Source organism: Haliaeetus albicilla, chromosome 7 (genome assembly GCF_947461875.1).
Source record: "Haliaeetus albicilla chromosome 7, bHalAlb1.1, whole genome shotgun sequence".
Taxonomy (NCBI): Eukaryota; Metazoa; Chordata; class Aves; order Accipitriformes; family Accipitridae; genus Haliaeetus; species Haliaeetus albicilla.
In genome coordinates, this window is record NC_091489.1 from 24405998 (window position 1) to 24431141 (window position 25144).

Below are 25144 nucleotides of genomic sequence, written 5' to 3' on the forward strand. Positions count from 1 at the left end.
TATCGCTCTCTACAACTACCTGAAAGGAGGTTGTAGCGAGGTGGGGGTTGGTCTCTTCTCCCAAGCAACAAATGATAGAACAAGAGGAAATGGCCTCAAGCTACACCAGGGAAGGTTTAGATTGGATATTGGGAAAAATTTCTTTACTGAAGGGGTTGTCAGGCATTGGAACAGGCTGCCCAGGGAAGTGGCTGAGTCACCATCCCTGGAGGTATTTAAAAGACGCGTAGATGTGGTGCTTAGGGGCATGGTTTAGTGGGCATGGTTGATGGTTGGACTCGATGATCTTGAAGGTCTTTTCCAACCTATATGATTCTATGATTCTAAGTGATGGCAATAGACAGAAGGTCCACTGCAAAGATTAAAAGCTGAGGTTCCCTGCATATTGGTAGACCATGCAGCTGTATCAAATGGTCTATATTTGCTTTACAATAGTGCATGTTAAATAGTAAAATCTTTGCCCTCGTAATTGGAAAATAAAAGCTTGTTATTAAGGACATGTCAAAATCTGCTTGGAAGTCTGAAGTCCAACAGTGATCCATTTATTTAAAAAATCTAGATCTGGCAGCAGTTTTCAAATCTGCACTGTACTGGTCCAAGCACAGCTCCCTGGGTGGCCTGCCCCACTGCCCCATGGGGAGAGAGTTCCTCCCTATATCCAGTCTGAACCTCTCTTGGTGCAACTTGTGTCTGTTGGTCCAATGTCCTAACACCATGTGGCACTGTGAAGAGCCTGGTTCTGTCTTCTTGGATCACCCCCCTGTAGGTACTGCGGGTCTGTTGTTAGGTCCTCCCAGAGCCGTCTCTTCTCCAGGGCTGAACCAGCCCCGCTTGCTCAGTCTGTTCACAGGGCAAGAGCTTTAGCCCCCAACCTCCCTGGGTGCCCCACACTGAACTTGCTCCCGTCTGCAAACGTCTTGCTTCACATTTTATTAATGTGAAATTCCTTGTTTGAAATCACCTGGGATTTTATTTGGCTCGAAACTAACTTGAAATGATCAACCAATAACTATGGAATTTGAACTAAAAATAACAAACACAGAGATATTGATAAATATAATTGTAAGCTAAGTGAGGATGCCTGTTACCCAGATTCAGGGAATGCCGTAACTGCATTCTTTAAAACAAAAAAATCCCTTTTGAATGCCTTCATCACTTACAGTATTTGCCATATACATTAATTATTTCAACTATTATGCCAAGGTTAAAAGTAAGGTGAACACCCAGCAATACAGCACAAAGATGAATGCCTGAACTGCTTATCCTCTTTGCTATTATTTCTTCTTCAGCCTGATCCTTTCAGTAGGTCATGTATTGTAATTCTGTGCAAAATCAGCAACATTCAATATTGGCAGCATTACACAGAGCTCGTTAGAAACTCACAAAAGCACAGAGCACACATCAAAGAGAGAAAGAAGGAACCTGAGTTTCTATATTTTGCTTTCAAGACGCTGCTCTATGACTTGGCCTAGATTTGGTCTATAAGCTTTTGCCTGGCCCAGTTGCACACACTTTTAAATTTCTTCCATCCTCAACTACATCTCCTGGCATGCTGTGGTAAATCAGGTGTGAGTCTACAGAAGTTCATGGATTTTACCAACGTAAAATTCATGTAACATGAGGTTGGCACCAGGTCTCTTATGTCTAGAACAGCTTCCAAGTCATCATACACCGAACCAAACATGTTCTCAGGCCACAAAACACCTGTCTCATGCAGTGTAAACCCACCTGCCCCACCATCATCATGTGTGATGTCCCGAATTCCCAGCTGTCCTGCTCTCTGTAGCTGTACCAGCTTAGCTCAGGTCCTAGATGACAGACTGAAGAAACACAAGCTCTCAGGCACTGGAAGTATTTGTTTGTGGAATGCCCACTGTTATCTGTATTCACTGTATTAAATTGTCAATAAATTGAGAGCTGTAAATTGTTTTCAGAAGAGAGCACCGATAACTTCTATACTTAAGCACAGAAATTTTCACTTCTTATGCACAGATACATCATGTCCTGTTCCAAAATACATTACAGAACTACAACAAAAAACAAGAGGGTGCTAAAAAAAGACTGCGGAAACAAAAATGGGAAGAAGCTTTATCAGATTTGAAGCAAAGGTGTTTAATAGGTGATTGACTAATAAAGTTTTTTTCATTTTCTTCCCAGAAGAAAAAAATACAATATGCACACAGAAAAATAAAAGCTGGATATACTAGGCTTTACTTTTGCTTTTATTTGCTTGCATTCTCCAGTTTGTCTGTGTTTTTCTACCAAAAAAACCCTAGGGTTTTTTTAGCCTAAATTGAGTAAGGTGATAACTGTCCTTTATGACTAAAGTGACAAAATCTGTTTCTAAGCTATTTTAGTGCTTTAGTTTGCGTAAATCCATTTTCTAGTGAAAATCAGTACTGCAAATGGAAGCAGACATTGGCTATTTAGCCAAATATTCATAATTATTTTAGACACATTTGTCCATTCACATTATTAGTGTTCATACTCAGTAATTAGAAAAAATCCTGGGTTATCTATGCTTACAGGTGAAATAAGTAGACTATTTTAAATCTTTTATGCCATGCAATCTGCTTTCAGTATAAACAGGAAGTAAAGTTTTTTATTGAAAATAATCACTTTATGAGTACAATCTAATTTAAAATGTGTAAAAGAAGCATGTGGATCTTTATGCATTTATTCCAGTTTGCCTTTTTTTCAGTTTTCACCTTTTAGACATTACAAAGAATAAAAAGAAGGAGCTTCTTTTAGAAGTAAGAAAGTTAAAATTGTGAGATAATACTATAGCCCAGCAATCCTAGAACTGAAATCCAAAATGCACAGAACTAAGGGGAATTCTGAAGCAAGCTCACACAACGAAGATCAGAGTATTGATCAGCTATCAACCACAAGTCATGAAACAAATTTTATAAAGGTCTCTAGATGTTTCCAAAAGACTGAATGTGTAAAAGCAGAGTAAAGAGGTATGTTCTCTGTCATCTACTGCAAAGGAAAGGCAGGACTAAACACTCCAGGGCTCAGTGTGCCAGATAAATTCAGTTTCCTAACAAAAACCAAACATGAACCAAGACTGAAAATGTTAGGAAAAATCTTCATTTACAAGCACTAGTATTGCTGATTCTTCAGTTCTTATGCACAAAAATTTGAATAAAACAGTGGCAGGCACTTGGTGTGGAGGTATATAAGCACAAAAAATGCTCGAGTGCTTTGGCTACCGTTTACACTCACATCATCTAGCTTAACTAGCAATCTGTTACTTGATTTAGTCAGAGGTGAAATCTCCAGCCTAGACACACACTTAACGTAGGCAGTGACCAGCTGTCATGAGACCAAACAAATGTCCTTATCTGCACTACATGCTCAGTTAATCATGTTAATTAGCAGGTTCTAACACTGCAATTTCCCACTGTATACAAGTCCAATGATTGTAAGATCAAACAGTATCAGGAACAAAACGAAGTAGGTATTTCAAAGAAGGCTTAAGTAATATACATATTAGATATGAATCAAATCTATTTGCTCCACAACTAAGATGACTAAGCAAAGCTTTCCCTCTGACCTAGAAAATACTACTTTTATAAAATGAACAAACTCAAAGGAGTAGGAGTTAGCATTCTCTGTTTACCATCAGAGACCTAGAACCAATTTTTCAAACACACTCAAATAATGCAAGAGCTTAACTCTGAAAAGTACTTAAGCATTGTATTGGTTTTGTGTGGCAAGGTTTTGGTAGCGGGGGGGTTACAGGGGTGGCTTCTGTAAGAAGCTGCTGGAAGCTTCCCCTGTGTTCGAGAGAGCCCATACCAGCCGGCTCTAAGACGGACCCGCTGCTGGCCAAGGCCGAGCCAATCAGCGATAGTGGTAACGCCTCTGTGATAACGCTTTTAAGAAGGAAAAAAGTTGGGACAGGGGGAAACAGCCACTGGAGAGAGGAGTGAGAACATGTAAGAGAAACAACCCTGCGGACACCAAGGTCAGTGAAGAAGGAGGGGGAGGAGATGCTCCAGGCACCGGAGTGAAGATTCCCCTGCAGCCCGTGGGGAAGACCATGGTGAGGCAGGCTGTCCCCCTGCAGCCCATGGAGGTCCACGGTGGAGCAGATAGCCATCTGCAGCCCGTGGGAAGCCCACGCTGGAGCAGGCTCCTGGCAGGACCTGTGGATCTGTGGAGAGAGGAGCCCACGGAGCAGGTGTTCTGGCAGGACTTGCGACCCCGTGGGGGACCCACACTGGAGCAGTGTGCTCCTGAAGGACTGCACACCGTGGAAAGGACCCATGCTGGAGCAGTTCGTGAAGAACTGCAGCCCATGGGAAGGACCCATGTTGGAGAAGTTCGTGGAGGACTGTCTCCCGTGGGTGGGACCCCACGCTGCAGCGTGAGGAGTCCTACCTCTGAGGAGGATGAAGCAGCAGAAAATAACGTGTGATGACCGTAAACCCCATCCCCATCCCCCTGTGCCACTGGGGGGGCTTGGTGGAGAAATCCAGGAGTGAAGTTGTGCCCAGGAAGAAGGGAGGGGTGGAGGGAAGGTGTTCTGAGATTTGGTTTTATTTCTCATTACCTTACTCTGGTTGATTTGTAATAAATTGAGTTAATTTTCCCAAATTGAGTCTGTTTTGCCCGTGACGGTAATTAGTGAATTATCTCTCCTGTCCTTATCTCGACCCGTAAGCTTTTTTGTTATATTTTTCTCTCCCCTGTCCAGCTGAGGATGGGGGAGTGATAGAGCTGCTTTGGTGGGCTCCTGGCGTCCAGCCAGGGTTAACCCATCACAAGTAGCTACACTGTGTAGTTGTATTTGAAAGTCTCAGTGCATGACAGAGGACCTAAAAAGATGTTAAGTGCCCAACTTAGCAGAACTTAAGGACGTAGGACCAAAAAGAAACTGTGAAAGCCACAAACTTAACCCTGCTACCTGTCCGTTAACCTTGGCAGCATAGTTTTAAATTAGTGGCCAAGACACTTGCCTGGACAGTGGGGTGTCCTGGGTGCCAGGCCCCTCCACCAGCCCAAGACTTTTTTCTGTGTCATTAGAAAAGTCCACACACGGGGTCTTTGGAACAAGAACTGGAATTTGCGTTCCCTGAGTGTCCCAGCCACAACGTGAGAGTGTTTATATGGCCAACAGGAACAGCTGCTTCAGCACAGCTGTGGCCCTATATTATCATTACACTCATCTGGTCTGTCATTGCCTTCTGAAATCTGCTTTGATGACTATGACCTAAGGAAGACTAAAAAAACATGGGTCAGCATTAGGACATCTTTTATACTGAAGACCTTTGTGCGCATTAACTTACCCTGCCAAGAAGCAAGACAAATCAGCCCCTCCTAAGGTCTCTGTTGCTGTAACTAGTAAGGTCACAGTATCTGTCACATGTAATGACAGTTCCAGCATCTCTACCCTAACTTTCAGTGACTCAGGTAGACTCTCAGATAGTTGGAAAATAATTATAATCATCCACAGGGGCAAAAAAATCAGTGTATGAGGTTTAGGTCATTCTATGTTGGCAAACCAATTAGGCCATTGTTATATCATAGCTATTATTAGGACATTAATAATGGAATGAAAATTTTCTTGGGTCTCAGGAATCCCACAAAATAAGTAAACTGGTTAGCGTGATGCTATTCTCAATATGTCAACAATAGTTTCAAATGCTAGATACAAAAAAGGGATAGTCAAGCACTATTTCATAGAGAATGGAAAGCACAGTTCGAAAATACTTTTGGTATCCCACAGTCAAACTATTTTGCCCATTAATGGATGTCACAGAAATAAATTATTATTAAATTAACAGTAAAACTCAACCATCATCTTCAACTGCAGACTAGAATGATCTAGCCAGACATCCACATGGGGGCATCAGAAGAACCTATAAGCATCCACACTGCTACTCTGCTTGTTGACCAGTAAAGACAAGTTACAAAGTACACATAAAAGCAGCAGTTTCAAGACACAAATTAATATTTCACAGGTATAGAACAACAGAAATGTCAATATGAAGGCTTAAGATAATTCCCATTATGTAAATTATCCCTCAGAAACAATTTCTTCTGTACTTTTAATCAATTCCATTAGTACTTGCGTGATAATAACCACTCTCTTTGTGCTGTAACACCCAAAACTAAGGATACTGCAAACAGAAGGAACCCACAGGGAGCCGAGTAACCTGTGAGTAGTGAGATGCTAAGAGAAAGACATGCTGAAATACTGTGGGTCACATTTACGGAATTGTATCTTAAGCTTTGGTACCAGAATTCATTTGTGCAGATACATGATTTGCTCAGTAAATCCCTTTTTCTTTTACCATGAACAATCTGTGAACAGCATTGGGAATTAAACCCAAACAATTCCTTGGTAGTACATAAAGTAAGGCCAGTTAAATAGAGCAGAAGAACTGCTACCTCCTTGTTTCTACTTGGTTCCAGAATGCCTGGGTGCTGTTCACACAGGAGCCTTCACATCTACCACAAAACTTTCTTTTGTGACCATTAAAAGGTCTGTCTCCCTCAGCTCAGATACCTACACTCCATCCTGTTGCCCTGTGTTTCAGATATACACAGCTTTTCCACGGGACCAAGGCCTCTGAAATATGGGAGAGTTGCTGTTACTGCATTTGGCTTTCCTGCTATTTTGCAGAAAACCAGCTCCATTCAGTTGTTCCAGTTAGACTGAGTCCCTAATAGAGAGTTTGTGGAACAGTAGGCTGCCAGGCCTGAGAAAAATGAGAATATTCCTAACACATGAGGAATGATAAATGGCACTGCTAGCTGAAGTGTGGTGCCCTAGTTAAAGACCTATTAATGGATGCATTGCCGACAGCATGCTAGCTTATCTAGTGTACTGTGGAACTGCAATGCTCTCCATTCATAAAGTCTATACATCTGTGTTTTAACATACTTGAGCTACCCTGTGTAATTTAAAACGTGATCTCAGTTGACCCATATGATCAAGACAGATGTCAACACTGACTGATACTAGGTAACATTTTAATTTTAGCAGGAGATGTCCACTTTTACTAGCATGTATTATAGTTTGCAATTTATTCACAAACGACTTGCAGTAATTTTTTTTTAGCTCCTCAAGGTCCTCACATTGCTATCGCTACATCATCTTATGCTATTAATATTTTACTTACTTTTCTTTAGCCTGGATATGGTCACTGTTAATTACAAAGATAAATATCAGTTTATTTTAATGATTATCGTCCTTACTTACACAAAGCCATCTTTGGCTTTGTGTAATGTTCAGAATGTTCAGAATCAAGCACTTATACGTAGGCACATTTATACTAAAATGAATGCATGACCAAAGTTATTTGAGGCACCTTGTTAAAAAACTGTTGGTCGATCTGTGATGCAATGGTAGACAGCATAAAGAACTAAGATGATTTCAATAACAAGTTAAAAGTCACGAAGACAGAAAATATATAGTCAAGTTTTTCCAGTTAGTGTAAAATTTACATTTATGTCTTATGGCTTTAGGGTCTTCTCAGCTTATCACAGAGCGTTTGTAGGTAACAGTCAATCTGGTATGTCTAAATCTTTAGCCCTATTTCTGAATGCATTGCTGAGGAGAAAAGAAGTGAAGGTCAGTAAAACTCAGCAGACTACTGAGTACCAACAGATACAGTAAGGGTTAGGGTTTTTTTCTTTTAAGAAACTACTGCAAAATTACCAGCCCTGGGTAAGAAAAGCAGGATGAAGAAATGGGCAGTGGAAGATGAGTTGAAAATATAGTTACAGATTGAGCAGCAGGAAGCTGCCAGCAGTCCACCATAAAGTTTTCAGTTCAGAGTGTAGGGGAAAGAGTGAATGAAATACAGTGTCACTAGTTAATTATTTTTTCAGTAGAAGGCTAGCAATGTGTTACCAAATTCCTTGAAATAGATTTATTTAGACAGCTAAAGCAACAAGCAAAAGCAAAATTAAAATTATTGACACATAATTTAAGGTATTCACTAAAATTCGTAGAAAATATACAGAATACTTTTTAACAAATGTTTATTTATGATTCCTCTTTTCTCACAGTTGTGTTTAAAGGTCACCATTCAATGCTTGTTCTTCCTAGTGGAAAGACAGCAGCAACGCCAATGTAAGTACGGAGTAAGAGGCAACTGACATTAAAATGCAACAGACATTTTGGAACAGTTGGGACTATCCTGACTAGTGCAGTTAACACCAAGCAGAGCATGCCTGAAGTGTAACCAGTCTCTAGTTTTGTGAGATACTGGACTAACAGGTCAGTTCTGAAGACAGGTACTAAGTTAGCTCTTTCACTTCTTTGTGGAAGCCTTCAGGGCTTTGATTCTGCAGAAAAGGCTCTTCCTAGAAAACCATGGGTAAATGGTTAGACAGCTGGATTAGTATATATATATATATATACATGAGTTCAAGTTCATTACGGGACTAAAATGTGAATAAAGTAATTACTACTTGTTCAAGGCAATGAAAGTACTGCAGCAATGCCACAGTAAGATACATGAGAAAGCAAAAGGAGAACCCTTATTTTTTTCTAAAAATGTGCTCAAGAATTAGCAGAGCAAATATTAGAAGGAAAAAGTTCTGTACAACATGAACTGAGCTTGACATTTGAAATAGTGGCTTATAGAGCTGCAAACATTGAGGACCACCCAGAGTGAATAAAGAGGTAGAGGAGCACACAGAGAGATGAACCAGATCATGCAACTATGTGCAAACAGCCTGGAATGTCAGAGATAGAATGTAATTTAACCAAGGCAAATGCCAAAAAAATGAAGATAACAAATGAGAACACACTAGGAGGCAAGGAAAAAATCTAATCAACAAAGAGACCTACGCAAGCAATGAAAAAACATGACAGATGAGAATGAAACCAAAAGGGAAGGTAAAAGAAGCATCTGGTTATGAGAACTGTTTGATTTGTAGGAAATGTGTAGGGTCTGTGGGAGTTAACTAGTCAGATACACTTGCAGCTGCTGGCAGATTTGGAAGCTGATCTCATCCTCCAGGTTCAGCTGCAGGGTAAGATTTTACAGAGCAAGAACCTCCTTTTCCTTTCACATCACACTGCTGCTTTTCCTCTACAGGAAGGTCAACCATCACCTGCCCAGACGCTGAAATGACCACTTCACAGGTGCTTCATTTAGGCTTCTCATTCACTATTCAGTTTTCCTTATCCTAGAGCATCACTAAGATACCAACAAGAAACAAGAAAACTTGCTGCGGTCCTCACAGAAGTCATGGACTGCTCTATGCTCATTCAGTATAGCCAGCTAGCATAGCCACCATCGGACAGAGAAGTACACAGTACTCTGAGCGGTTCATAAGCCCCTAAGCCTCAGACACTTAACGCCAGCTGGCTCCCTTGGAAAGGTGCCTGCATTGCCCTGGTACACGCGTGAGACTTCTCACGCTGCCTTGACATCCCAGGGTGTGGTTCTAAGCAAGGCACATCCCAACGGAGAGCATTCCGAATATCAGCCGACTCTGATGCTTCTGCCTTTCAAATAACTGTGAACTTGAGGTTTAACACAAGCCTTCTACAATTTTTCATGGCTGAGTTGCTGAGTGGGTAAAAGAATGGGTCAGAACAGAGGGCACTCGCAACATCTTTGCTGTAGCCCTTGAAAGCTAAATTCAGAAAAGAAAGATCCAAAGATAAGATGCCTACTCATTATTAGAAATATAATTTCTGTACTATCAGAAAATAGGATAGATCATGTTGGTATTTTTGTTGTTGTTCTTGTTGGAAAATTTCTATTGTAATGTTTTATTCAGGATCTTTGAAGGACTTCTGGCCAGCTGCAGGTTGCAACCATGAATACCCCCAGCATTTCAGATAGGCTGAAAGCTGTGTTTAGATTTTTCACTTGACAGTCCATCCATACAGTTCCAAGTCACATTTTCCAAGGCATGGAGAGATGCTTGTATAGTAGACCTCTATTATATGCTTAGTGATAACACGTGGCAGCCTTTCTGTGCCACTTACACAGAAGGAGCCTTCCATACACCTAGGAATAGTCAGTGACAATACTGAACCCGATGGGTTCCTAAGGGCTGTTACTACATGCCTTTGTCATAACAGGAGCACAACATTCAGCTCATCACAGCCAGACATGCTGAAAGCAGGGACACAGTATTAGGATCTTAGGGCTCGATATTTGTCTTCTTTATTTAAGCTGACTTAAATCTCCAAACAGAAACCCAGCTGTGCACTCTTTTCATAACTTTTCAGTTCGTATGTAGATCCACAAATCTAGTCTGAAAACTCCACATCTGAGAAGCAAAAAAATGACCCATTTATTTTACAGGAAGCTTATGTGTGTACATTATATGGAGCCAGGGCAGAACCATAGCAGACTGTGAAACAAGAAAAACCCAGATGAGTCAGTCTGCTTTGGGACCAGTGGGACAGATTCCTAAATAATCCCTAAATTAGCCTGGAAGGAATTATTGCTTCTCCAGCTCATAGGTCTTACTAAACAAGACTCTTTTGCATGCAGTCTACATGCAGAACCTTTCTTGATGAAATACTCTCACTTATACTAAAATCATTACAGAAATGTCAGTAAAGAGTGCTAGTGTTAATGACATCATCATCTCCTGATGCCATAAATATCATCCCATGTGATCCTGCTCACAGAGGATCAGCATGTGTAAGGATATGCTAATTTTCTTTCCATCTGAGGTATGACATAAACCACGTAATTCCTAGAGCAGGACCATGATGTCACATAAACCGCTTTCAGAACTGCTGAGACATTCATGTCACTCTAAATGCCTCAAGTCCTGTGAGCTCTGAGAGGTGGCCAAAAATTGAGACACCAATGTGCCATCTTTTTCTAGCTTGGAAACTCGCAATCTGTGCATGATGCAGCACCTTACTCCTTCCCTGTTCCCTTCTACTTGTCTTACTCATGAATAAACATAGTGACACCTGTCCTCGGTGAGTGTCATACAGTCCTAATTGCATTACTCCACTGCGTAGTACTTGTTCGGAAAAAGCATTACTGAAGAACATTGATGAAGTGCAGTACAGCCAACAGAGTATTTCTATGAAACCTTCAATTTTCGAGCACTTCCTGATTATCTTCTGATTTGAGCTGTGTGACCCAGCTGAGCATTAACATTGATTTTTGAATTTAATTACAGACACTCTGGCTTGGAGAGCTGTGACATGCTGAAATTCAATTGAATTGGGCTTGCCCTGGCCTCCTCCTAATACACACTGTGCTGATTAATCCAGTCCTGTTCTGATTTTCTGCAGTGCAGGCTACATTCATCTGTTCCCATTACTTCACAACGAATGCTGTCCACCATTTACATCCCTGATTCAGCGCTGATTAACCATATGCCCCACATCAGCTTCTTGCACTTCACTGAAACAGTTATCACAGCAACCTACCGCTTTAAAAAGAACAGGGGTAGTAAGAACAAGACAAAGGAAGGGCAGGTAGGGACTCAATAAGTGTTTTGGGGTGGGATTTACAGATTTTGATTTGTATAGGCTAAAATAGGCATATAGTATTCAGAACATCTTTATTCATCTACATTTTTATTCCTAACCTTTCCTTTTGACAGCACATGCGGTTGTATTACAGCTCAGTTTTTAAGAACCTTTATTTCACTGATAATGTAAGTAGATTACATCCACCCCGTGCCAACTCTTGAGGACCAATGTTAGCCGTGGGATAATGACAAATACTTGTTTACTCTACTGGCTCACGGAAGGGGTAAGGAATGCTGTTCCAAGCTACGAAGTCCTGATTCATGTTTCTTACCTACAAAATCATAACCAGAACCCAGCATACTGGAACTTACTCTTAGTCAATATCATAATAAAGTCATGTTCCAGGATGTCCGGAACACAGCTATAAAAAATATGTCATCAGGAGATTATCACCAGTAGAATTTAAAACACTTTAAAAAGTGTAATATCCATTTCCTCTTCATGGAATAACTAACGCATAAAAAAGCTTAGGGCAAAATTTTAAAGAGTGATTCAGAACCTCTTTCAGAAGTTACCTGGGAATCTTCATTCAAAATAGAAATTGAGTTCCCAAGTTACTTAGAAGTTTTTGACACTTTTCCCCTTAGGGTCTGAACCTGCAATTACAAAAGGTTCATCTTTAAGCATTTGAGCATTAGAACTTCCCAGTTTCCATCTGTTAACTGGGCCATGGCTCTTTTGCTCTGACCCTACAACACCCTCTTCAAATTCCTATTTACTAATAACCAAGTAATTAACTTGTAACCGTTCCCCTAGACAGCTATTCTTTCCTTGCTTCTGCCTTATTCTCCACATACATCAACCTTATAATGAATTGGGTTTTAAGACTTTCAGGCAAGCTTTCAACTGATGAATTCACATCTTGCTGTTTGTAGCTCTGTAGGGCTTTATTGTCTAACAGTCTTTGTTAATGGGAAAAGGAGGAAAACCATTTCAAACAAGAATCCACAGGCCATATTGTTCACTTCTCTAATGTGCGTATAGGGTGATGTCTGTCATTATTTTGGGACAAAATCTTTGCATTTTCCACTCTTTACTTCAGCAGTCCAGTCTGCTTGGGGGTTTGAGTTATACACAAAAGGCAGATTTAAAATATGTTAAATGATGCCCAAATTCAGCAATTCTTCCTTTAAATTACAGTAGGCTCTATATAGCAACAAAATATAGGATGTGTGTTTGTGTGTATAAAAAAACCCCCTGTTAATTCAGAAGGTGTTAGCAAAGTTAGTATCAAAGATTTGCCAGTATTTTCCTGAAAGGATCTTTCTAATTATAAAGTCTTTCAATTTTGCCTTTTGAAAACATGGCTCCTTGTAGTTCACAGCCCACCTGTAAACATTTGATAACCTATCCTGTAGAAAATTACATGGGAGAGGGGAAAAGAATAATATATCATAAATGTACATAGAAAACATTATTTATTATAAAATAGTACTATGACATATGGGCAGCAGCAATAGTTTCTTCAAAAGCTCTCTGTCAGTTGAGATTTTTAACCTGGGGACTTAGCATCAGTATTATTAACATGCTTAGTAACAAGAATGCTGAAATATATGTAAACTCAAAATCATGCATCCTTCTATTGTCATACAAGTGATTACACAAGGGCTACATTACTGAATATACCACACATTCAAAATGGGTTTACACAAACAGAAAATAAACATATTAACAGAATAAACAAATTATATAAGGCTTTATTTTGCCCTATACAGTCTGCCTTGCTGAAACATTGAAGCTACCCCCTAGACACAGTCTTCTTCATAGGGATTACTTCACATTTTACGTTTAATATTCAACTGCTCAATAAACACTAATTGTGTTCTTTCTCTACACAAAATTAAAAAGAAACCCATGCTTTATACCGTGTCAACTAGAGCACTTCAACATTCAGAATAACTTCTAAAAATATAATCTCTTGAGAATTAGGTGAAAATGTTTCTTTGACTATTTTTTAAATACTCTCTCTTCAATGCTGCTGTTAAAGCCAAACTAAAATCTAGGTACAAAACAAATAGTTTAGTCCCTTTATCAATGGCAAAGATAGCACCAGATATTGTTTTAAAAATACAGGACTGGGAAAGATGTCTGGTTCATTACTTTACAATCAAATCCCGTTTATTATCTCTTTCAATAAATCTAGAGCCCCCATTTTAAAAGTGAAGTATTTGTTCCCACCCTCCCACCCCGATGTCTAGAAATACTCTTCTCACTTCCAGCTCCATTTTATGTCTGGATTATGCTCATTTTATGTTCATTTGTTTTTGTGCCACATATTCTGAGATAGTTGAAGACAACTATGTTTTTTTAGTTAAGCTGCATCTCTGCTGTTGAAACAACCCATTGCTATTTCTCTCGCTAATGAAATAATTTGCTATGGTACCTTCAGAATTCCCAGTAGTATCAAGCAGGACAGATTCATCAGTTTTTACATTCTCAGAGCACTTGTTTGATCCACCGATACGTTTAAATGTATGCTAAACTTTAAGAATATGAATATTGCAGCTGACCTTGACAGCATTACAAGTGTGCTTCACATTTTTTAAACTAAAATGCTCTATGCATTGATGGGTTGAAGTAATATGCTCCACAAGTTGAAGACTGAGGCCAAGGGAGCAGGAGATCAGGGTCAGAGGTAGCCAATACAAAGAACAGGCAGAAGAGCAGATGTGGGACAAGCTCGTGCATCAAGAAAGAATAAGCTAGGGTAAAACATTTGTGGGGGGCTGCCGTTCACTTTTAACACAGTAATTCTTACTTCTTTAAGATCATACCTATTAACACTACTCTAACAATCTATACCATAATCACATATGATGAATTAGAAGTCAAAAAAGAAAAAAGTACTCTAGCTGAAATCAGTGATTGAGGGGATTCTTTTTGTAAACTAGCTAAAATGTTTCAAACCAAGCTATTTTTAGGCTTAAGTCTATTACAGGGAATAAACGTAAAAATATTGTTTGTGAAACATCATCATATATTACAGACTGAAAAATGCCCTATTCTACAGTGCAGACCTTAAGTATTAAACTCTATTCGTGCACTCGTGCAATACAAAGCAAATATTCAAGTATCGTGCTACCTCTTCCTTCTCCTGCTTTCCCAGATTCTAAACCTAGGGTTCCCTCTTTCTGAAATAATCATAGTAATGGGAGCAAGAGGTGGGCTGTAGCCTTTGGTGCCATCAAGCACTGTGAGGAAACCTGGAAACTGAAGTTCTGACAAACAAACGCAGGATCAAACACTCAGTGTTGCAAGGTGGTGGATGTTGCCTAGTTGCACAAACTGGGGTTAGGTCCTAACTCCATCCTGTTCCTGCAGTTCTTTCCTGAGGTGTAATCCTACTCGCGTTTTTTTGTAAAAGACTCACACAGACATGCCGAGGAGCTCACGTGAGTAAGTGCTGCTGGATCAGGGTGGTTCTCTCAAATGGACTGTAGGCTTAAAGATTTCTACAGGTTCAGCATTGTTATTGTCTTTTGACTTACTAGCTGTTCCAGAAGAATCTGCAGTTTATTTTTTTACTGATAGGTGACTTTAATCCATATAAAGACATTTAAGCAAACCCCTGTTACTGATCCTGCAACATACGGTTGAAAAAGGGCTACATTTTTCATACCTTCCCTTTGCTTGCTTCTGGGTTGAGGTTTTGATCATTCATTTTTTTCCCATGCTGCTCTGTTTTCCTCATTGTCACCTCAGTTGATTTTCTTGAACTCTTTAAAACTAACATGTTTGAGAACTGTGACTGCCATTCTAAATCCTGTTTCTCATAGTCTTCTCGTAGCCTTCTGCTCCCTGCTGCCATCCAGCAGCATGAATGACAAGTAGCTGAAGAGGTACATGTTAGACTGTAAACTCTATGGGGCAGACATGATGAACGTGATTCTTTGCTGTCTACCAAGCTGTGCAGCCGATCAGACCTACGCACAGCACGTTGTGTATATCACTACCACTCGAATGGTGCTGGGCATCCCTTCCTACTTTGCATTCCCTCAAGTCGATAGCAAAAAACTAAGTCAATTAAATTTGGAATAATTTTTAATTAACAGGTGATTTTTAAGTGTTTTCTGTTGCTAGAAACATTTCAGAAATTAAAGCAAATGACACTAATTAATGAAATCCTTTGAAAATATATAAAGCAAAACTTTTGTTTCAGTTCTAGTCATTGGACAAAACTGGCCTCATTGGAACCATCCTGACGGACACTTGCAAAATTGTGAGATCAGATTGTGTACTATACTGCTCAGGGGAACATTATCAAAACAAAGATAAACTTGCAGCTAGTGAGATTTAGATGGACTATTTGTACTAAGCATAAACACAGACGTTTTCTTGAGTCGCTGCCTGAATCCAGGCTCCCCAGATTAACAAAAATTAAATTCTCCTGTCATCATAGACAAAACACAGATAAAGAACCTACTGTGTACTCTCGTAAACCAAATATCATATACATAAGAGAATATCTGTTGCATAACTACAGTGAATTTAATTATTTTGTTTATCTGTGAACATTTATGCGAAGATCTATATCTTCACATTTGCATCTTGACATGACTAATGAAAGTACAGTGTTTTGCCTGCAACTAATTCGTTTTCACTTAATACAGCAATGACTGATTAATTTAATTTTCTGGTGTGGAGGACATCCTGTAACACAGTCAATGTTACTTCAGAACCTTTGAACTTAATTATCTCCAAATAGAAGGCAGAGTAATAGATACGATTTTTCTCTCTCTTTTTCTCTGAAATTACCTGCTGTGTATCAGAAGACTTTTCAAAGATTTATGGTTAAGCAAATGTTACTCTTATTGGTGCCCAATTCTCAACAGGAACTTTGCATTAGTAAGGCAAGTAAAATTTGATCTGGAAATGTCTTGTTAGGATTATGCTTATTATAATTTATTCAAACTAAATTAGAAAAAAAATCCATCTACAATTAAGAGGCCTGGTCCTACTTTTCTAAGTGCATATAAAATTATGATTGGTTTTCATGGAAGTTTTGAATGTGCAAGGAATACAAAATGATATTAAAGGATATTAAGTTGCTCCTCTAACATGAAATAGGATTATGAATACCAAATAACTATGCTATGGTCAAAAGATACTGGTGATGAGTTCTCTTGAATTTTGAGAATACAAATTTACAAATGTGCCTTCTCAATGCAGAACAAAGTTAGGTATTTTAGTTCAATTTCTAATTGTTTTAAACAGCATTCAGAGACTTCTCACATTGTTGCCACATCTGTGGAATGGAATCTTGAATTTTGAGACATTATCGAAAAATAATAAAGCAGGTATGATGACTGAGTCACAAGAATCAAGATGACCGTGACACTACTGGGTGAAATCTTAATTACTAAGATTAGTTGGAAAATTTGCATTGACTTAAACAAGGATAAACCTTCTCTCATGAATTAGAAGTTTATTTTGTGGATATCCTGAAGCATTCCTTTCACATACACTATCATAATTTGAAACTACACAAATGTGGGCAACACCACACAGGAAATGAAAAAAAATACCATGCAGGAATGACATTTTTCTAACAGTGCTAGTTTTTCCAAAACAAAATATAATTATTTCTAGAGGATGTTCAGTAACATATGTACTAACTCAGCATTCTGAATTTTTAGTTGCCCATATGCTGGGAAATCTTAGGCCCAGTACCCCTGCAGCGATCCTAAAAATGGAATGATATGGGAAATTGTTAGGATGTGAATATAAATAGCTTTTAGCTTTCTTAGCAAAATTTTAACCAAGAAAAACTAGTTCTGGGTCAAGCAACAGTTTTTTCCTGTGTGTCATTACCAGTTTAAAAACAGTTATTTTTAGGGTGAATTTTGACTAAAAACCTCCTTTTGAGAGGAAAAAAGAGGTTTCACCTTCAAAACACTCAAAAAATATTTTGGCTGCTTCAACTTTTGTTTTCAATTGTTATTATTTTAAGCCACAACCACCTGCTGAATGTAGTGTGGATGCCCATACAGGGTTTGGTTTTTTTAATCTATACTGCATTTTTGGCAAACAAATTTAATTAGCAAAAATGCTGTTCTGGTATACATGTAGTGTATCCTCAATTTTAGCTCCATCTTATTTCAAAGTTTTGACAACGATTAAATAAAAAAGATGATGAAAAGAAACTTTACAGCAGCTCTTCTTTCGTATTATTGTTAACACTGAGTCGGAGTGAAATGTTTCACACGTAAAAGTGATTTTTTTTAACCAAAATATTGCATGTACAGAATGAGTCATACTATAAATCACACAATTTCTGTTGAAAGAAAGAAACACTTTGCATAGAACTGACATTCATCTGGTTAAAAAAATTATCTGTTTCTATGAAATGTGATTTTGATCTCCACAAATCATGCTGCTCATAAGAAACTTTTATACAATAAGCACACCACTTTCAGATTCATACATTACCAGCTGTCACAGACTGCAGCCAGGCTTGCCCCCTGAGGTTTTCCAAATTCTTGTCTTTGCTATGGAACATCCTACAGGCTTGCCAAGAGCTGAAAAGTTGCTGCCCAAATACAGTAGATTTATTAGAAGAGCAGAAGATGTTTATGGCAATGACCAGTTATTTTCCCTTAATGTATCCCATTGTTCTCTCACTGAAAGCTACTCTTGGTTGCCAAAATTTTTACATATTCCTGTGTGCTGGGTTTTATGAAGAGATGACTTCTAAACAGTAGCTGCAGAGCTACTTTAAACCAGGAAGTACCACCAAATAGATATTCTCTAAGGGCAATCGACATTCTGAACTTCATTTTCACTATCATTTTTTGTCAGACAACATACTACTTATCCTAGATAGAAGCTCAGTCAGGAAAACTTCCTTGCAGGATATTAATCACATTCATGGCAGCCCTGTTGCATCTTCCTCTCCGCCAGCAAAAGACCGCACATATCCACAGAAGCTCCAATTGCTGCATGGGGACTTCAGAGCAGCGTTCATCAAACTTTCATTAAAGTGTCCCCTTTGTCCCCTTTTTTGGGCTCCCAGCCTGGTATCATACGTGGGAAGATAAGCAGAGAAGTAGAACAGATGGTGGCAACAGATGCCGTCTCTCAACAGAGGTGAAAGGGTGTGGTTAAACTCACGATCCCACAACTCCCAACTTTTCCTCAGCCCCCCCGCCCCTGCCACGTATTGTCACAACTACCCTTTGGCACCTTTTAAAAATAAAAATAATTACAGTTTTAGAAGACAGGTTTACGAGGAAAAATTACAGGGAAAAAAACGAAACCAAACCAAAATACATACATAAAATTTCTTTGTTGTATATTGTAGCAGAATTCTTAACTTTCTAACTTCGCAAGGCCAAATCCTATTGTCCTCATCCCACAGTACATTCCGATCTCCAAATCTCTTAGGGCCTTAATGGACTGCTGCTGAAAGTCGATGGCCAAGTCTCATGTCGACTGACTTCCAGCTGGCAGAACTGGGGGAGCGATCAAATCTCTCTCCATGCCGGCTGTGCCTCCACCAAGTAACTCCTTAAATCTTCATGGCAAACTGTTATTTTAACAGCCAGATGTCTTAAACAGGTACACTTGTGCTATGACGCAGATCTTCCACACAGACGGGTCCGGGTCCTCCATGCTGACTCCAACTGAATCGTGTGCTCCCTACACTCCCTGATAGGAAACCCGTGGCAGTTTTTGGGATACCCAGTTTCCTTCAGCCAGAAGGTGTTTCATACACATGTAAATGTGGGGAGTGCTATGACAAATTAAGTAAGATCTCTGCAATGTAAGAATAAACATACCTGATTGGAAGAAACTAAAAGAAGAAATTAGAAGAAATCAGAAGAAACAAAAAGCCTAATATGCAGCTTTTACTCATAGGAAGAAAGCATCCATACATTAGCCTTGGACTGGCCCTAAAAAGTAGAAAAAAATGAGATAATATCTGTCTCTCAAAAAATTAGTTTTCCTGGTGTTCATGGAATTTTTGAAATATATAAATATACAGTTACTTTTGCACAAATGTTTACACTGGTCACTTATTATTCAATTCATCTGTGTTAGTGATTAAGCCATCACAACTGATTTATCATTTTCAATAGTCTCAGAATTCAACATTCCACTGCACAAATGCCAAATGGAAAAACACTTAGGCAAGAAAGTAGAAAGTCCTTGAATGCTGTTTATCAAAGTAGTAACATCTGAAGATGAATTCAAATACAGAACATCTGCCGCCCTGTTGTCGTAAAAATCCACAGCTGCATTACAGGCCACATACATTCTCTCAGGCTATCTGCTGAGATGGGGTAAAAGAACCCTAACCCAAAAAAGGAGGAGGGGCTAAAAAAACCTTCCCCCTGTAATAAAGATATTAATACAGACATGGCATCAACACAGAAGTGAAATTCAGCCATATTCTTGAACATAGCATAGAGATTTGCCGCCTCTACTTGCAGACATTTTTGCCACAATCAGTACTTCGCTGGCTGGGGCTAGATGCTGTTGCTGTGACTCATCCGGGATATCACCACGCTGCAGGCGAAATCCTGCTATGATCTACAGTCTGTTCAATGTAGGAGTATTACAGTAGCACACAGAAACTGTTCTGGGGCCCTTACGGATGCCAAGTAGTACCTTACTACTTCTACTACAAACAGTTCAAGTGGAACTGACTGGGGCTACTCATTTGAGTAAGATTTTATTTACTGTTGGTACAGATGTAAAAGCTGGCCCTTTAGATTTCTTAAGAAAAATGCATTTTCTAACACATAGTATAATACAAATTACAGAAAATCCTTGAGGAGGCTTAAGAACAGGTCATATAACTAGCACACTTTCAACGTTTCCTTCAAATGCCTTTGGTGCTTCTGTAGAAGGAGTCATCTCCTTACTCCACTCCCAGACCTAAACTTTCCTATGTGCCACTTTCTCATTAGGACCTGCCAACACCCTGCTCCTTCCTCAGGCAGTATCTGACTGTCTCTCACTTGGTTGCCAAAGATCCCTCAAATCATATTGCCAGGCTTCCTTGCTCTCCCTTGCAGGAAAGCTGGGGCTCTACACATCTCCCCTTTCCCCATAACTTTCTCTGTACTTGGGTCTGTGTGCCTCTAGCTCTTCTCCATCCTATCTGCACTACAGGCTTTCTTCATTCACTTTATTCAACCTTCCTCATTTTTTTCCTATTTAGGAGATGAACTGTTCAGGATGTCAATTTTACTGGAAGGACTGTAAGATAGATAGAGATAGATAGATGTCTGAGATAGACATCTGTTATGCCAAAAATGCTAGGCGTTGGCATCAACCAGCTCTCTGACCTACTGTAATGTTTCCCACACTCTGATCTGTGCATGACAGGCAAGTGGAGACCCAGGAAACAGAATAAAAACATTTAAAAAAACCCTAAATCTAGCAAGATAAAACTTTAATGAAGATTAAGAAACACATAGATAGGGTATTTTCACAAGGCTACTAAAACAGTGACTGGAGCTCTTATCAATTAAGCTGGGACAGCTTCAGCTCAGCAAGGTTGGGTGTTGTTAGCAGGGGAAGTGTCCTGATGCACAAAGTCCAGTGGATTAAGTGCTTTGCCCTGCTGCATCCAACCCCAGAACTTCTCAGTTCAGGCTTGCACTGTCCTTGCAGAACAGCAGTATCAGATGTGCCAGGGCCAAAGTTACTGCAAGTTGCAATGGAATATACGAACACTTTGTTAATCTTCAGTAATTATTCATGCTTATATGCTAAAATATGAACTGTAGCAACTGAGTTGTCATGTGTTCACACTTGCTACTCAGCAATGGAGGAAGCCTTTGATAAGCACAATAATGGACAGTTGCAGGAGTAACATCTTAAACCACCACAGCTAAACCTGCCACTGAACTGGGGTCAGAGGCCAGAGCACTGTCTAGCCAGCCAGATGCCTCCACAGCCTTTGGGTAGGTTTGAGTACAGGTTACTGAGCTCAAGTTGTCACCTGTACCAACACCAAAGCCTGTTTGTGTAAGGGCATGTGGAAGGTGAGAGTATCTGCTTCATTAACTTTCTCCAGTCAAGAACCTTTTCAATACAAAAGGGGATAATAAACAAAGAGGGAAGCAATAAAAAAAGCACAGAGACACAAACTGATAGGAAAGGGATAAACAAAGACAATGCCAAAGACCTCCAGTTACTAATTGATGGGCCATTAAGCAACTAACGGGGGCGTGCATGGGGTGTGCCTGTGTATTCACTCACAATCCTCAAGTTGAACTAGTCAGTGAGTGGCAGGCTGGACCCATGGGGTGGGTAAGGGGGTCTGGGATCTGGGCAGGGGCGCTGGGCAGAAAGAGGGTCCGCACCAGTGCTTGGGGGATCCACCAACATGCACATGCTTTCACTAGTGAACATCAATCCTTACCAGCCAAAGAGGAGGAAGGGGACTTGGCTGTTATGTCACTCCTGGAAGCATTACATGTGGGTGCTGTTGAAGGAAGTGCCTTGCCTACGGCAGTCTGCGTAGCCAGCCATGCAGACGTCCCCTCTCTGTGGGTGTCTCTGGGGTACATGTTTAGCCTTGCTACTGGCTGAACCTGTAAATGGGAAAGCAGCAGCCGTGTCCGTTGGTCTGGTGTGGAGACCTCTAGGTTGCAGGGCAGCCCAGGCTGGGCTCCAGCAACTGCATAGGAGGAACTGCCAGGCTCTGGAGCTGCTGGAGGCAAGGGCTGCTTATAACATCTCTTAACTGTTTGCTTAAAGCTGATGTACAGATGGCCTTCAATCCCACAGTCATATCAGTGTTTCTTAAGTAACAGCAAGGTCTTCGTTACATGCCCCATACTACAACCTCCCATTAAAAAAAATGTAATCCATGCTAATAGGTCTTAGCTCACTGCTCCTGGAAGACTGCTGAGGATTTTGGAATAGAATACAAAAACAATCCATCTTATCCATCCCAGCAGAAAGACAGCGGTAAGTAAAGATATACCATAAAGATGAAAATAAGCCCACACTTTGTTTAGCCATCTAGTTATAGGACTGTTATATGCACTAATCTTTAGCCAAGAAAAAAGTTTAGTGAGGAAGAGGTATGGAAGCCAGAAAATTCTGGGGTTAACTTTCTTCTCCAGGTGTTCTGTCTATCCTTCATCTATATTTCCCCATGCTCTGCATAATTTTCAAGTCATTTATCTTATCAATTAGATATCTGAATGCCCAAATATGTGATCTGAAAGCACATTACAAGACAAAAATCTTAAGTTCAAATAACAGGAGGTTGCCATCAGTTTAAATGGGATCAGAATGTTATACGCGATTCAGAATTATTTTTTTTTCCTTCTCAGTAATTCTTGATGTGTGCCTTGCTGCCTTTTCAAAATAATTGCTACTATGGTTTATTATTTATATGCTTAGGAGTCTTTGCAGGCTGTCCATCTCAAATCTTAAGAGATCCAGTCTTGTTATTCATTCTTAAACATTCATGCTTCAGCATTAAATTGGCTTATTAAACAATATGATGATAATTACTGTGGAACTTAAAAACGCTGATCTTTTCATAACCCTACAAAGTAAAAGACTCATTTTAATGTACCCACAGGAATTATGGGAACTTAAATTATTATTTCTATAGTGACAAAAGTATGCTTTATGTTTACAAATTCAGCATAAACTTCCACAGAGAACCTGATTTGTAAACATCTGCCTACCTGCACTTTCTTCTTCACTTTAAGGTCACAAAACTTTTACAGTAAATTCTTCAGTTATTGCACTTTGTATGCAAAATAACATTATAATCTTACAAGTTGGATGTGGAATTTGTTCTGAAAGAAAATGCCTTTAGTGCATCTAAATCCTGGAACTCCCTCCATTAAAATCAGTGTGATTTTTTATGCAACTAACGGCTGCTAGAACTGGCAAGGATTTGTAAAGCTGAGGCCAGAGTACTACAGCTTTTCACTTTACTGTTTGGCAGGTGGGGAAAAATTCTGTCATTCCATGGAAACTGGAAGATCTAATCATATGTGTAATTTCATATGGTTTTGCTTATCAACATGAGCTGTATGATTTTTCTAAGCTTTTATTTTAGTTTATTTTCAGGATTGACACTTTAACCAGTTAGAATGAATTAATAGGAGACACGTGGCCAAAAAGCTGAAAAACTGTTTTTAAAAGTAGTCCTTCTGTGTAAAGTTTCTTCCATTTTTAACTTCTGAAAATAGTTCAGGTCTTAAGTTATTAGCAGCAGGTCATACACAGTTGACCATGGCACCTACAAGCTCCTTCACCAACCAGGACCTTTCAGTACCACATGCTATAAAAATAAAACACAGCAGTCCACATCTCAAAGAGCAGTATTTGTTTCTTACACCTTACATGCATTAATTTTCCTCACCTCTTTATACTTTTTGTTTTCCTATTACGTTCAATTTAAAAAAAAAAAAAAAAACAACAACAAAATGACTATGACCTCCCCATTGCCTTTACCTCACCTAACTCTGGTGACTACAGAGAACAAGCCCCTTCCTTCCCTCCTGAAGGCACATCTGTGCATATGCTTCCACCAAATGTAGTATTATTGTAGCTCCCCTAAACTCCCCCTAGATCTTCATTATTACAGCACATCAACTATCCTGAGAAGTTCTTCCTCATATTAAAATTAACTGAAAGGTGCATTCAGCGGTATATTTTCATGCTCAGCCAGCTGACTGCAGTTAAGTATGGTATGACCACAGAGAAAAATATTTTCTCTGAATATCTTTTTAATCTAGGCTTGTCATATGCTTCTGTACACTAAAAGCCTTATTTTGGCTTGCTCCCAGCCTTCTCTTGAAACAAAGCCTGGTCTTTCTTTGGTAGATTATTTGTCAGTATGTTAGCATACATGTTCAGGTCCTGGAAACAGGGCTGGTTAGTTCCTCGCTTCTATAGAGGAACCAGGAAAACTCATCTGCTAGTTTTTATCAAAGTCGCTCTAAAATGCTGACTATTAGAAAGATACTCTGACATTTCTAGTGAACCATTGCCTCATCTTCCTTCAGAAACATTTTCTGTTTCAGAGTGACAGTAAAGGCCTCATCCAAAGCAGCCTTAAGACAAAGCAACCACTGAAGTCCACTACATGTGTGCACTACAAAGTAGACCACATGTAAAAAAATATGACCAAGTAAAAGGAGATTACATTACAGGGAGAACAAGGACTTAATGAAAATACTAGCTCACTTTGGATTCTCATTGCTCTCCTTAGCTCTCCCTGCTTCTCTTTTACTTCATGACTCACTCATTTGTCCCCAGACCTTAAGAGTTTCACTCAGTGCAGCACTGGACAGATTTTTTGGTAAAGATGAATCATAATCATTAGTACCTTTAAATCGTAAAGAAGCCATACTGAATTAATGTATGCTATAAGTGCGCAGTGGTATAGCTTTTACAGAAGTGGAAATAAATAAAATGTACTTTAGTGTACCTATACTAATGTACACTGTACACATGTACGTTAGTACAAATGTACTAAAATTCAGTGAATGTGAAGATCTCAATAAATAAAAAATAGTGACTAAATTACTACTTTCAGATAAAATCAGAAGTTTTATCTGTAAAGCTAACATATATTACAAAACATTTGGTTTTCCAACATAAATAGCATTTTTACAATAATCATTGGATACTCTTTGTTGTCCGGCCTTTGAATAGGGACACAGGATC

At 39.4% G+C, this 25144-nt stretch overlaps 1 protein-coding gene across 8 annotated transcripts in view; it reads right to left on the reverse strand.

Moving 5' to 3' along the window:
- TMEM200A (transmembrane protein 200A) overlaps window positions 1-25144 on the reverse strand; it is a 55790-nt gene that overhangs the window by 10859 nt on the left and 19787 nt on the right. For 3 of the 8 annotated variants that reach the window (XM_069787363.1, XM_069787360.1, XM_069787361.1), the window contains one exon: window positions 21864-22035. The exons of the other annotated variants lie outside the window; for them this stretch is intronic. The gene's annotated coding sequence lies outside the window, so the exon portion shown is untranslated. The remainder of the gene's footprint in view (window positions 1-21863; window positions 22036-25144) is intronic. 8 annotated transcript variants of the gene reach the window in all.